The 15,642-nt window shown below is 45.9% G+C and overlaps 1 protein-coding gene across 4 annotated transcripts in view; it reads right to left on the bottom strand.

Annotated features, from left to right (window-relative positions):
• Positions 1–14,278, bottom strand: part of MBNL2 (muscleblind like splicing regulator 2) — a 164,903-nt gene extending 150,625 nt beyond the window's left edge. For 2 of the 4 annotated variants that reach the window (XM_061133892.1, XM_061133891.1), the window contains exon 1: positions 14,062–14,278. The gene's annotated coding sequence lies outside the window, so the exon portion shown is untranslated. The remainder of the gene's footprint in view (positions 1–14,061) is intronic. The other 2 variants (XM_061133895.1, XM_061133893.1) reach the window with 1 other exon arrangement.
• Between the last annotated feature and the right edge of the window lie 1,364 nt (positions 14,279–15,642).

The raw sequence follows: 15,642 nt of genomic DNA, 5'->3' as shown, positions 1-15,642 counted from the left end.
GGGAAAATGGTTTACCAACCTCCCTCCTTGTCTTTATTTGCTCAGGGCGGCCCTGAGTAGGCCTGGGCAGAACGGAGGGAGTAAATCCTTCCCGCTTTCTCCTGCTCGAGGAAGGAGGGCGGGTTAGTGCAGCCTGCTGTCGACGGGAGCTGGGATTAATTAGTTCCTTCGGTGACCTTGGCATCTACCGAAGGCTGAGTGTGTGTCTAAGCCGCTAAGGACTGTGCTGAGAGCTGCAGAGAAACTTGGGAGGGCTCGGAGCTACTGCTAAAATGATCACCTTTCTGTTGTGCCAAAGACAAACACAGCAAAACACAATCCCAAACCAGGTACTTTACCTCTGAAAAGTGCCTAAGTGTGGTGTTCAAACTGTGTATCTATCATTCTATCATCTATCCATCAATCTAGACCTATCTATCTATATATATATACATTAATCTCTATCTATAGCTATTTGTATATACATTTATCTATATTTTTATCTACCTATCTCTTCTGTGTATATAATTATTAATCTATATCTATAATCATCGATCTACATTTATTACCCTAAATCTATATCTATCTGTATCTGTATCGTTATTAATCTATATCTAGATCAATGTGTGTGTCGCGCGCGCTTAATCGCTCAGTTGTGTCCTACTCTTTGCGACCCCATGGACTGTAGCCCACCAGACACCTTTGTTCATGGGATTCTCCAGGCAAGAAAACTGGAGTGGGTTGTCATTTCCTCTTCCAGGAGATCTTCCCGACCCAGTGATCAAACCTCAGTCTCCAGCACTGCAGGCGAATTCTTTACCATCTGAGCCACCAGGGAAGCCCCATCTAGATTAACAGATGTGATGTATTATATAGATAATATGAGTGTGTTATCTATATATTAATCTAAATCTATCATCTATCTCTTATCTATATTTATCAATCATTCTATGGGTAGTTTTGCAGGTCAATGCCCAGGAACTCGCCTGCTATTTCAGGAGGTGCCTAAAGCCCCCCATCGGAACGGAAATCAATTTTCAATCATTCCATGCCATCGGGGAAGCTGACTGTCCCTCCCCCATCCTGCCCCTATCCATCAGTTTTTCCCCACTGCACTCAGGCCTGAACAGAGCTGAGGGAACATGGAGAACCTCACCCCTTTCTCCCCTACAGCTGGTTCAAGGTTCAAGTACAGCAGCGATAAGGCTCACCAATACGACAGAGCTGCCAGAAACACTGCGGGTCTTAGGCCGCATAAATAAAAGTATCACTTCCTGAAAATAACCAGCGGCGCTAACCGCTCCTATCGGAGGAAGCTTACTTGTCTTTAACTACATGAAGGGGCTCACCCGCTGACGGGGTATTTGACTCTCGGGGGGCATCCCAAAGGCCTGAACACGGGCTGAGCAGTGGAGGGCTTGGGGAGTCACATCGCATCTCAGCACAGGGAAGGATTTTATACTGAAAGGTTGTGGTCTGCACGCATCATGGGGTCGTGATCGCCGAGACGGGTGAGCCGCAGTTAGAAACTGCTGGGTAGCACCGCGGTGGAGGGTAGACAGGAACCCCACCAACTCCTTCCAACGGGGCACCCCACTGCTTTTCATCTGACGTTTGTGGGTTCTGTCAGCTGTGTGGCCCTCAGAATCGGGGAAGGTGTGCAAAGCTGCTCCACCGACTCTCACCCGTCTCCCTTCGGCTCCCCCTTCTGATACCTGAACACCCAGGGGAACAAAGACGCGGTGGAAGGAGCAGGTCACAGAAAGCAAAGAGTTAAAAAAGGGCAAAGCTCTGCGTGGGTCCCACAGCCCCAGAGGCCGCCAGTCCCTTTGATCCTGCCTCTTAATTGCAGCTTAGTTGCAACAGGGGACTTTGAAGAAAAGAAACAAGGAAACTCTGGAGATAGGGTTTGTTTCGTTTCCTGAGGGAATGGTCTTTGTGGTGGCTGCCAGGAAGCTGATACTGCAGGGTTCAAATGATGGGCTTCCTGAGGCGGTAAATAAACCATCCTTTCCCCCAGGTGAGAGCCAGGTGTGACCAGAACCCTAGAGACGTGGGGCCTCCGTATGCCATTTAGTAGGGATGCCAGGTACAACCCTGGCAGAGAGAAGAGGCCACAGGTCAGCTTAGGAGCCTGCAGAGCAAGACAGGAGAGCCTGTTACATGAGGATGGTCAGGGGATGCAGCCAGAGAGGAGGACCATGCATCCTTTTGGAGACGGGTGACCGCGTGAATGGAACAGCCCTGCCTGGAAACGGAGACACTGACGGAAAGGCAAAGGGTCTCCCAGGTCCTCAGAGCATCACTGATTCAAGGGACGTGAACTTGGGTGAACTCCGGGAGATGGTGAGGAACGTCCATGGGGTCGCAAAGAGTCGGACGTGACTTGGCGACTCAACAACAGCAAAGTCCGGGTGGTGAAACCACAACAACACAAATCACCTCACTTTTGTACAGACCTCACCACTGCACATTATCCACTGACAGCGTCTGGAGGACACCTCGGCCACGGTCTTTCCTTAAGCTTCTTCCTCTGCACGTGCGCACACAGACATGGCAGAAACTCGGGGTGAGGAAGAGGTCCACTCTTCACAGCGTGTCACGGAGACGATGCTCCAGCGTCCTGGGTGATTTCCCAGGTCCTCTGTGAGGACTTGATTCACGGCTAATGCTAAACTCAAGCAGGAGCAGCCTGCCAGGACTTGCCTGTTTGCGTGTTACTTAACCGTTTAGTGAATTCTGCTAACAGTTCATGCAAACGTGAGAGAAGTTTTTCTAAAGCAAATCCCTTTTTTGTTGATACCCCCCGAGGAAGCGCTGTTGGAAAAGGTCTGGATGTTTGGAGACGTGCCAACTGGACTCTCGGCCTTGCTCTGTCGCTTGTTCATGTGTGACCTTGGCAAAGAACGCAGCCTCCTGGGACTTCGTTCTCTTCATAAAAAGGTTTAACTGACTTGATGCACATAAAGCTCTCAGCAGAGAGCTTGGCATATAGTAGGCACTCAATAAACTCAATAAAAACTTGGTGCCTTTTGGCCCTCAAAGGTTATTGGGTAAATTAAAAATGCATAAAAGTACTGGCCATCTGTGTGTGAACTAAATGGGCAGTTGGGCAGGGCAGACTTCCTCTAAATCAGGTTAGCAGGACTCCTGGCCCAGGAAAGAGGAGGCCCCAGGCTGAACAAACAGAAAAATGAAGCCCTCAAGGGCAGGAAAGAAAGACAGACATGAAACAAGACCTCAGACTATCCACGGTCAGGCCTGGATGTTCACTGAAGCCACCATCTAAGACAGCTGCCATCTCACTTAATGTCTTTACTCATTGCACACAACTTCAGAACCAGCATTTTTTAAATGTTAACTGCACATAACACTTCCTCTATACTCTTCCTGTTCTTTGGAGGGAGAACCAGCATTATCTTAAGGGAAATGCTGAGTTGGTCAGGGGTCCCCAGACTGATCCACTGAGGCCGTTGGGCCTGCAGGCTCTGGCTCTGACCACCATCAAGAGGAAAAAGTCTATGGCTGATTTTGAACACGGATATTTGGTAGGAAAAAAAAATATCTCTAGAGCAGACGTGTAAACAGACACACCAGCCTTCCCTGGAGGCGGTGAGTAAGTCTCCTAGGGAACTGGTCAGAGTCTGTGTCCACAAAGAAGAGACAGCCATTGCGGGCACGGGGGCCATCCACAGACATCGGCTGCTGTGACCACAAAGATGCTGGAAAGGCCGAAGGGCCACCTTCACAGCCTGGACCATAGCAGCGTCGTGGCCAGCCTCGTGGGACAGGCTCAACCTTACCTCCAGTCTGAGCCCGGGCAGCCTGGAAAGGCCTCCTGTGCGGAGGAAGCAAGTCCTGGCCCTCAGCCCTGCAGAGGCTCCACAAAAACCATCTCAGACTCAGAAATCCACCACCATCGATGTTCATGCCAGCAAAGTGCTGTAGAGCCTTCTGGATGAGCCATGAGGGTCATCTTCCTCACCTGGGAGTTTGTTAGGCAGGCAGGACCTCAAACCCCACTCTGGATCGACTGGATCAGACTCTATACCGTTTCACTTAGATCCCCAGGAAAGTGGTGTGCACTTGACGGTCTGAGGAGGGCTGCTCTGGCTTTCTCATGGTAGGCACGTGGGTCCCTTCTCATTTCTTTAAAGGCAGTCCTTACGGCTGATTCAACTTAGACCTTGGAGCCAGGAATGAATGGACCCTGGGTCTTCAACAACAGGGAGCCTAGTGTCCAGCGGTATCTCCAATCACTCTGGAATGACTGTCCTAACCAATTAGACCCTCAAAATGTATATTTTGAGGTACAGATGCATGCATGTTGATAATTGTCAGTTTTAAATAATTTCTTTTGATTATTAGTGAAGACTCACTCTAAACATCTAAGTGTATGTGCGTGTGTGTGCGTGTGCGTGCATGTGTGTGTGTGTTGTTCTTGTTGCTTAGTTGTTAACTCGTGTATGACTCTTTGCAATCCCATGGACTGCAGCACGCTAGGCTTCCCTGTCCTTCACTCTCTCCCTGAGTTTGCTCAAATTCATGTCCATTGAGTCGCTGATGCTATCTAACCATCTCATCCCAATGTGAAGAGCTGAGTCATTGGAAAAGACCCTGATGCTGGGAAAGATTGAAGGCAAGGGTGAGAAGAGGGTGGCAGAGGATGATATATATAAGATATACATGATATATATGCGATATGATATATATGAGATATGAGATATATACGTGTGTGTGTGTGTGTGTGTATTTTATATATATATATATATATACATATATATAGCAGGAGATTCTCTTTACCTGTCTGGTGTTCTGTTGCTCTCACCATGGCAGTGAGCTGATGTTTGCCTCCAGGAGGGCCATGGCCTGAGCACTCACGTCAGAGAGGGAAGCCACGGCAGGACAATGTGCCGGGAGCCGTGGAGGCTGTGCTTACCAGGTATGTGCTTAACCGTCTCAGTTACTCATTTCTGATAGACAGTTTTGCTCCTTTGTGGGTACTTGTTTTCGTGGTTCTTTGCTACCTCTTGCTCTCTTCTGGGCCCTGGCAGTCTCCCCAAGGCTCATCCTTGGTCATCGGCCTGCCTCCACTGATGCTCCCTTCTTCTTGGACGTGGTGAGCACTCCTGGCCTCCACGATGGCTTCCATACGGGTGTGTCTTAGTTTACATTTGCAGCCTGGTGCCTAAGCTTTTCTCCATTTGACGTTGTCAGATGTCTATGGATGACCCACTTGGGTGACCCATCATTAGCTAAAACACCATGACCAGGACTCAAAACTCATTCTCTCTTCCTCTCCTGACCCCATTCCCACTGACTGGCCCTCTTTCCCCCCATCCCCATTTTCTGTTAGGATCCCACAGACATTTCTCCTGCCAGAAACTCCAACGTCGTTTTGGCTCTTCTAAGCTCTCACCAGTCTCTGCTATTTTTCCTTCAAGACACCTTTCAGATTTGCCCTTTCTCCTCCATTCTCCCACTGCTGTTCTAATCCAACTCCTTTCCCACATGACGTCTGAAATATTGCAGAAGTTTTCTGGCCGGTGGCATCACTTGTTACAAATTTTCTAACCTCTGACCTGATCTCACAAGCTCAATCCTTATAAAGCATAAGATGTGATGTTAACAAAAATGAAACTCCTCCACGTGGCTCTTTGAAAAGTGAAAGTGAAAATGTTAGCCACTCAGTTGTGTCCAACTCTCTTGTGACCCCATGGACTGCAGCCCACCAGGCTCCTATGTCCATGGAATTCTCCAGGCAAGAATACTGGAAGTGGGTTGCCATTCCCTTTCCAGGTCTCCTGCATTGCAGGTAAATTCTTTACTGTCTGAGTCACCACAGGGCTCTTTAGTTCTTCCATATTCTGATTTTCTCTGACTCCATCTAAACTAATTTCTGGGTGGGAGGAATTGTAAGATTGGGATTGACATATACATACTGTTGATACTACGTACAAAGCAGACAGCTAATGAGAACCTACAGCATAGCACAGGGAACTCTATCAATGCTCTGCGTTGACCCCAGTGGAAAGGAAATCTAAAAAAGAGTGCATATGTGCATACAGACAGCGGATTCACTTTGCTGCACAGCAGAAATACAACATTGTAAAGCAGCTACACTCCAATAAAAATCAGTCAAAAAATAAACTTATTTCTCCTACTCCCCAATATTTAATCCCTGTTCTTCAAAGTTCAGTTCTACACTGGCCCTCACATCAAGCTGTTCCTCCTTGAGATAATCTTCCTTTCTCTAATTCTGACTACTGCCCTCCCCAAACTTTTTGGATCTCATCCCTGGTGGTGCTAGTGGTAAAGAACCCACCTGCCAGTGCAGGAGACATAGAGACGTGGGTTATGATCCCCCCTGGGTTGGGAAGATCCCCTGCAGGAAGGCATGGCAACCCATTCCAGTATTCTTGCCTGCAGAATTCCATGGACAGAGGAGCCTGGCGGGCTACAGTCCATGGGGGTCACAAAGAGTCGGACATGACCGAAACGACTTAGCACCCAAGTATGCCACCCCATCAGAAAAATACTTCTTTCTGTGCAGGAACAACCTTTATAAGGTTATCTACTTATTTTAAAATGTTATACTTGCATAATAATACTAATATGTTACATACATTATGAAACATACATGGAAATTGACATTTTAAAAGGATGAGCTAAATAATATATAAGATGTCAAGTTCAACTGTTTCCTTTCCTCACCGAGGGAATGATCTGACCCTAAGCTTGGGGTGTAGACATCCCATTTTAGAAACACTGATCTAGACAAAGCATATCTATTCAGAGCCAGAGGAAATATCTCTTCTCCTTGAAGTCTCATCTACTTCTCCAGCCCAAAAGCAGTTCTACCTTCCTGAACTCCCAGAAAATTTTAAATTGTAAGTAGTAAATCACTGATAATAATATACACTTCACCAATATTTTTTAGTTGATTAATTGGAGCTTGCATCTGAGATGCCAGAAATTTATAGATTTTTGAAAACAATTCCATATCTTAATTAAAAACATACTATCTTCCCCAAAATTGCTTGGGTTGGGCTCTAGTCCACATCACAACATCCACTGCAAGAAAACTCCAAGTCAGACTGCAGTGTAATTTCATTTAAAGACTATTTTATCTCATTAAATATCATTTGCACAGATCCCCATAGTTTTGAGGATCAACTTTTCCATTTTTTGGTTAGTGAGATTTTTAACACATGGCTTACCCTCAATCAATTAACTGAAAACGCAAGTTCGGTTTTGAATTTATAAGATGGGGACAAAAGGCCATTAAAAGATATATGATAAGCATAAAAGCAGAAATGACATATGACGTAAGATACTGCTAGTGTTATCATACCCATTTATTTAGGTATCATAATGTAAACTATGTAAAGTATACCTGAGATTTCTAAAATAATAAACCTCCTCCTTTCACCTTGAGCTTTCATTTCTTTCTGCAGATTATTTTTATCTTCTCAGTCTTAACTGCTCAGATGAAAAAACATAGTGCTGTCTCTCTATAGGACTCGGAGGTATGATCAGGTCTGAGTTTAAGTCTTGGCTCCACCAAATGCTAGCTGTGGGATCACCGGCATGTTACAGAACCTTTCGGGACTTCTACTGGTCAGCGTTAACTTTGCGGTTTGTGCGTGCGTGCCAAATCACTTCAGCTGTGTCTGACTCTGCGACCCCGTGGACTGTAGCCCGCCAGGCTCCTCTGCCCACGGGGGTTCTCCAGGCAAGAATACTGGGTGGGTTGCCATTTTCTCCTCCAGGGGATCTTCCCGGCCCAGGGACCAAATACACAACTCTTACATCTCCTGCCTTGGCAGGTGGGTTCCTACCAGCGCCACCAGTTAGGGAAGCCCTAACTTGGTGGGGATAACATTAATTCATGGATGTCCTTTAAGGTTCAAAATACACAAGATACGTGTGTAAAACAGCTTATAACACTTGCCACTAAAATATTAATTTCTGCCCCCACCCCTTTAACAGGCTGAAGAGAACTCAATGAGATGCTCTCACAGGAAAATGGAGTACTTTGAATTTTGCTTTCATGGCTGACTTTGGTTCTTCTCTGACCTGTAAGCCACTGACAATGATTTTGTGAATTTTATGTCCTAGAACACCTTCCTGCCAGTCACAGCCAGGCTCACGCTGTGACTGTGTGGCTGGGTTGGGGCATGCAGCCAGGGTACGGTTTTGTTCCCTAATGCCTTCTGAGCAGCCAGAGCTGGGAAAGCGAAGCCAACCATCCGCCCCTCCTGTTCCGTGGCCGCACCTGGCTGCCTACTGTACTAGTTATAAACGCCCTTGTCCATGAAAGCATCTGAGGACACGAGAGAGAGACGTGCACACATGTTCCAGGGGCACTTGTAAGTTTTTCCTGTTCTTCAAAATTCAAATCAATTAAGCACTGAAAAAAAAAATATTAGTGAATAAAAGTTTTAAAAATCCGGTTTATAACTCATCTCTGCCAGGAGCTTTACCTAGCATGTCCCCACAGGAGTGCTCTAATTTTAGGCTCCCAGTTTCTAAACCTAGATTTGAACTGTCAATTGAGATAAAGTCTGTGAAAGACCTTCGTAGAAGGTACGGACAGGTACATAGGCTAACCATTCTTCTGAAGGTATCTGTGTGCTGATCTGTGTGGCTCGATGCTAAAAAATCCAATGCAGGAGAGGCAGGAGATGCGGGTTTGATCCCTGGGTTGGGAAGATTCCCCTAGAGAAGAAAATGGCAACCCACTTCAATCCTCTTGCCTGGGAAATCCCATGGACAGAGGAGCCTGGTGGGCTACAGTCTATGGGGTTGCAAGGAGTCAGATATGACTAAGCGACTGAGAACTATTTTTATCTTGTTTGTAAATGTCTTGTTTCCCAGTGAGAACAGGCTGCACGCTGCTCAGGCCCGGGAACCTGTACTCTCTTTGGTGTCTCCTGATTCTTCCTGCTGTCCTCTGAGGTGGCTGAGTTGGTAAAGAATCCACCTGCAATGCAGGAGACCCTGGTTCGATTCCTAGGGTCGGGAAGATCCGCTGAAGAAAGGACAGGCTACCCACTCCAGGGTTCTTGGACCTTCCTTGTGGCTCAGCTGGTAAAGAATCCGCTGCAATGCGGGAGACCTGGGTTCGATCCCTGGGCTAGGAAGGTCCCCTGGAGAAGGGAAAGGCTACCCACTTCAGTATTCTGGTATAGATAATTCCATGGGGTCACAAAGAGTCGGACATGACTGAGCAACTTTCACTTTCACTTGCGCTGCCCCTAAGTTTTTCTGTGGCATCCAGTTGCCTCGATGCTCCTAGATCTTAGAACCTGCCTATGTGCCTGCCAGGACCCATTGCTAAAAAGAATTCTTGAGGCTCACTTACACTCTCTTCTCTGAGCTCTTCCCAAACTGGGATCCTTCCCTCGCAGCTTGTCAGTGCCCAGAGAATTTACATTAATTTTGATGTTAGGGTGAAAAACAAAACAAAACCAAAATTTTGTGTTTAAAAAAAGAAATTGATTTTTTTTTTTTTTAAAGTACCTGTGCTTTTAAAAAAGGACAGGGTGGGGGATGTGGAATTTTAACTCTCCAGGATCAGGAATCAGGTTTCCTGGCTGGTATGGGGACAGTGAGATCTCAGCCACCCTGAGGCTCAGGAGTGTGGGAGAGGGGCTAGGATTTCCTCTGGCTGATTGATGGTTGAGGCTTTCAGATGATGAGCCCATGTTCCCCAGTCGTTTCGGGGCTGACTCTCAGCTTGCTGAGACTTGGGCGATTGTTCTCAGTGGCCTACTATTTCGGATTTGGATGGCAGCATTCTTGTATGCCTGTTCCTCATCTCACATCATTATGTATTATTTAAACAATATTATGCTGAGAAATACAGCAGAAGTGAAGAAATTACAGATAGATATTTAAAACTCAAAATTCCTTCTCTTAATCCTCCCCCAAACACCAAAACTGTCTCAAAACCTACAATTAACGTCTAATGGTTAACAATGTGAAATTAACATTACCCAATAAAGTTATTATTAAAGTCTTTGAAACTTACAATTTTGCATCGCTTCTTTCTGTCCTGTATTTTGCACATACTCAGAGGCAGGTATTAGGTAGTTGACTTGTTCTAACCAAACAGCAAAAGCCAAAAGAGCCAAGAGGTGTTTAACAAACACTTGTTGACTGATTGATGGAACACACCGACCCAGGATCTCGGAGACAATGCATTCTTTGTGCGCTAAGGTAACATCGGTGGGTCCATTTTTATTATCAAGCATTTCTGCCATATTGAAGGAAGGAAGCCAGCCCAAAACTTAACCATCAGCAATGTGGCTCCTGCTCACAGAAGACACCCTCTGTTTCTTTCACACCTGTGTTCACTCTCAGCAACAGAGCCGGGCCCAGCTTCCACTGAACAATGCTGAGCTATGGAGGCACACGCCTGACGCAGACCAGCCATGACGCCACCCTGGGCTCCTCACCATGAATATCATCACAGCTACAAGTAACCGTTTGTGCATATTAAAAAAAAAATCCAACAAAAAACAAACATAAGAAACAACTATGTTTAACACTATTGGAGAAAAAAAAAAAACAGTACTGCAACTAATTTACAAAGCCCCACCAAGTCTTCCTGCCTGGTTCTTCTGCAAGAAAGCAGAGCATGGACTACCAAGTTTCCTGTTTCGCACATGCACATCTGTGCCCACCTGGTTCATTTCAGAAAGGATGGTCAGGCACATGACATCTTTACGTCTCTTCACAGCCACTTCTCTTTCTTTGCTGGGCCTTCAGGTTGGGGCTCAGGCAGGTTTTACAAGAGGTCAGTCTCCGGGCCCCTGTGTGTGCTGCTCTGCCCTCCAGCTTCTGCCCTGGACATCCAGCTTTCTGGGGACTTGGCTACAGGCTGACATTGGTTGGTGCCTCCCACCTCCCACCTTTCCACAACACCCCTCACCCACCCAACCCCGCCCACCTGCTCCCCAAAGAAGGCGGCTTTCTCTGCCTGATACGGCAACCGCAATGGCTTGTGACCCACCGGCTCTTCTGCGCTGTACCTGGAGCTGCTCAAGACCCCAAACTCTGTTTTCACAACCAACATGCCCTGCAGGTGTCCCACCTCCTCAGCAATCAGCATGCTTTACCACTTCCCACGGGAGCCACCTCCTTCTATATTGATGACATGTTTTGTCATTTTGGAAAATGTAAACAAACCAGTATGCCTTTCCTTTTTTTTTTTTTAGTCTAGTTGACATACAATACCCATCTTTTCTTGTTATCGGCAGGAAGAAAGGAAGAGAACACACGCAAGCATGAGCCTCATCGGTCCCCCATAAGGAATTCTCTTCAACCCAGTACCTAAAACCTCTCCTCCCAGTTCTTGCTTGGAATCGTGAGTACCTGATCTCCAGTCTCTATGGCACGCCCCGAGCGGGACTGGCTGGTAGCCATGTGATATTGATTTGTTTTTACCATAGCAACAGCAAATTAAAACAACTAGCAGGCAGAAGGCAGGCTGTTAACCAGGGACGCTGCACAACCAGTAGATTTCACAAGCGTATTTTTCTCCCCTCCTCTCATTTTCTCTTACTTCACTTGCACACATTTCCTACCCAAGTCAAAGCAAAAAGAGCACTAAATGCTTTGGGTACTACAAGGCCTGTGTCTGAAAGGATCTGGTCTGCACAGCTTCTAGTAATATTGCACAAGATCAAAGGAGAACACGCACACAAGCGCTGCTCTGATTTTCTTGGAAATTATGTCGTGGTCTGAGGATGAATATCCCTAGAAAATTTTACGTGAACGTGAAGTACAGTGAAGGGCTCTGTATCCATGACTCTGTATCTTAACACCGTAAGGCATTTTCCACAGTTTCATTCATAGGGTGGTTTTATCCCTTTTAACTAGCTCACTGTGTCAAGAGACAAACAACTTTTTTTTTTTTGGATGCAAGGTCAAGGTCTCTCAAAATGGTAGAAGCACAAAGGGAAGTGTAGCAAGTATTAATCAATTCTATTAAGGGAGAGAAAAAAATTGAGATGGGTGCTTGTTAGAGGCTATACAACCCAAGCCGTCCTAAAGAGGGTGCAAACTAGGGCTGGGAACTCCCCAGAACTCCAGGCTGTTCTAATGGAAATTCTTTCCCTGAAAGGCTCCCTATTAGAAACGAACCGTCCCTGGATCGCTGTAACCAAGGCTGCCACTTGTGACATGGGGCGAAGCGCCTGCCTTACCGGACCGCCCTTCCCTGGGTCCATCAACACTACGGCATGGTGATCTTTCTACCAGAGGAGCTGATCCCACCATCACTGCCAGCCGTGAATTTGGTGGCATAGCCTGGGTCCTAAAGAGAGGCCCCGGGGGAAGCTGGCAACGGGGCCCCTGGGTGGTGATGTCCGCCCAGGTGCCAAGAGACAGGCTGAGCTGAGGGGACCGAGGCCTGAAGCAGAGCCGGTCCACTCCCCGCCACAGCCGGAGCCCTGCCGACAAACGACCCGCCCGACGTGAGCAGGCAGGTAGGAGGAGATGCCCTATTTCTGCTGGAGAATCGGTTCAGGATTTCAGAAAGGACGGGAAAATGAAGACATAACTCAAGACCTGCCAAGGAAGAGTCCGAACGTTCCTAGCCAGGACATGAAGAAATATTCCTCTCCACGAGCTTGAATAAAAGAGCACACAGCAGAAAATAGTTGGGAGATGACGTCAGAAGTTCTGGGCGAGTGTCCTGCACTTCTCCTTGAAAGTAAAAACAGTGGGTCTAGAAGAATCTACGTGGCATTGCCCTTATTTAAATGAGGACTTCCACTGCTCCTTACAAAACAGACAAGCTGGCTGAAGAAACTTCATCTTATTTAGAGGCTCTAAGAACCTCTTTATTATTATTATTATTATTACTACTTTATTATCCTCACAATGCACATATTATTCAGTCAACAAATATCTTTCCACTTAACCTTTGTCTTTTTCAAAGGCCAGCGGTGTTTCTTGAAGAACATTCACCATGGTAGTGGTTAGCCAAGTCAAATTTTTTTTTTTTCTTCGCTTCAGTGCTTGCTAACTATTCTAAAAATGTTACACATTTATTGTAAACATATGCTTCCGAGGCCTAACAAAAAAGCACAGTTTCCTCATGCCTGGCAGAAATTTAAAACGGAAAAGGGCAGAAAGAATTCTTTAACAAATATATCCTTTCCTTCTCTTGGGCCAAGTGTGTTAAAAATAAATCTTCTCCATCATTTCTCACTGCTGCTTCTCGGCAAGAAAGTTGATATGGTTCGGCACAGTGAAAACACAGCTTTAAAAAGCTAGCCTGCCCTCATTAAATTATTCTGCTGGCTGTGTGTTCTCATTAAAAATGCATAAAGATCAGATAATTGCAGTAAGCATTATTAACCCAGCTTTACTTTTGAATATAATGGTTCCACTTTTAAGCTGGAAACAAAGGCTCAGACATGCCAGAAAAAGAAATGTAAACATTGAACTACAGTATCGAAAACTTGTCAGAAAGCTACCTCTAGCTGGCTTGTTAAAAATGTGCTTTTGAAACTCAATTAAAAGCCATGGCATTGGAGAGCTAGGTAGGTCCCTAATATCCCATAAGTCGATGTATTTTTTCTTTAAAAAACATTTCATCGATAATTCTTTACCAGGAAGTATTCCCGCCCCCCCCCCACCCCCTTAATCACGAGCCTGGTTTCAAATCGTAGGATCAACGTAAACTTTATTTATTCGGGAGCTAACTATGGCAGTCTGAAAAAAATTTTTTCTAGAACCAGAAAATAAGAATGCCCCCAAGAATTCAAATGGTTTCTGTTGAGTAATCAATGGTCCTATTCTTTGAAATAAAAACTCATTTTATGCTTCACCCCAAACAGGCGGCAGAGATTCACGCTTGGCCATTTCTTTTTTTTTTTTTTTCCCCAAATCAAAACGTTACGTAAAACTCCAGGGTCCCCCCCTGCAAGTATTTCGTTTGAATTAGTGGAACCCGGTTTCCCTGGCTTCCTGAAGCAACACACACGGAATGCAGCATACTGCAGCAAACTCTTCAAACATTCAGGGGGGGGAAAAAAAGGAGAGGCGGGGGGACGATTTCCCTACCTTGTTTAGCTCTGTCTCTCCTTCCCTGTTACAGTAACCCCAGGAACATCTGGTAGAATCAAGCGGCCGCGGTTTCTTCGCTGCATCCTGAGGAAGAAATTTCCATGTAAATAGTTCTCATTCCCTGCTTATTGTACTCTGGGAGCCGTCTGCCGTGTCTGGAAAATTTTGCCTTCAGATGATGAAGCAAAGACAGTCTAAACTCTTGCTGTAAGCTGCAGCCCTTCCTTCCGACAAATCCCCTCCCCGCCGCGGGCAGCCAATCGCCAGCCAGCTCGTCAGCGCTGCTCGTCTGAACCGGGCGCTCATAGGACGACGGACACAGCAACACTGCACTTGCGGTGTGTGAAAACAGTGCATCCATACTGATGAAAGAGGAATTTCCCTCTCGGAGGAAAGCAGTCAGAGCCCCGAGGCAAAGTGGCACATCATTGGCAGAGCGAGAGAGGGGGCAGCTCCCCGAGAACACCCGTTAAGCCTAGCCAGCCCAGAGCCCGCGGTGGCACTGCGAAGACTTTGGAAAACACAAAACTCGGGCAGATTCAGGAGACCTCCAGGTTGTGCATGAAACTGAAGTCGTTATCCCATTGGACAAAGCATCTATCTATCTATTTTTTTAAAGGCAAACAATTCCGTGTCTGCCGTGGAAATGAATACACCTTGCAAAACATTTGCATCTGATTTTCACTAGTGGGGAGGAACGTGTTAACCCAAGTGCATGGTCAAAATTCAAAACAGGCTTGTGTCCCGCACACAGTTTTCCTGTATAACATCTGTTAGGGCAGTGCTTAATTACTGGAGCCCATATACCTTTTCTCTTAAGTTTTCAGACTCCTGGGGGCCTTCAATTGAGGAATTCTGAACAAAAGAATTGATATCTCTGCTTCACCCTTGGCAGGCCCCCCTGAGAGGATTAGGTGTGCCGTCACCTGACTCTTAAGTTTCCTCACGTACCACTTGATAAACACCGTGCATTGGTCCATGTTGTCATTAATGAAGCAACCATTAACCAGAGGCTGTTTGCTGTTGAACACACTTGTCCCGTGATCCTAGGGTCACCATCAGGTGCAACCCCACAAAGGATAATGTGGAGGTGCTGAAGTTCCCTGAGATAAAGCAAGAAAGGAACAGAAAGGTTGGTAAACGTTATTTATTTTCCCCAGTCAATGTTACTGTTTTGATATATACACACACATATATATATGTATGGTGTTTAGAAAACACGAAAAGTATACATTTTCCTTCCACTAAACACAACATTTTGAATTTTTTGGAAAATCTGTGTTATGATTAAAAAGCTAGTCCAAGGCAGGAACAAAGCCCCATTCGTCTGAAAGGTTGAATCCTTGGTACTATTGTTTATAAGTGATTGTTCGCTGCATCTGTGATGAAGTGACAGTTGGAGTGGAATGTAATGGTTTCTTTCGATTTTACCAATTTCATTTAAAAATCACAATATTTCCTAATGGCTTGTAGGTTGTTTCTTTTAATAGAATACCATACTTTATTCCCCTCGAATCTTATATTTATCGTTTCATCCCAGTGTAAATCCATCATATACATAACTTGCAGGCTATCATC

Source organism: Dama dama, chromosome 30, assembly GCF_033118175.1.
Source record: "Dama dama isolate Ldn47 chromosome 30, ASM3311817v1, whole genome shotgun sequence".
Lineage (NCBI taxonomy): Eukaryota > Metazoa > Chordata > Mammalia > Artiodactyla > Cervidae > Dama > Dama dama.
This window is presented reverse-complemented; position numbering and strand designations above follow the sequence as displayed.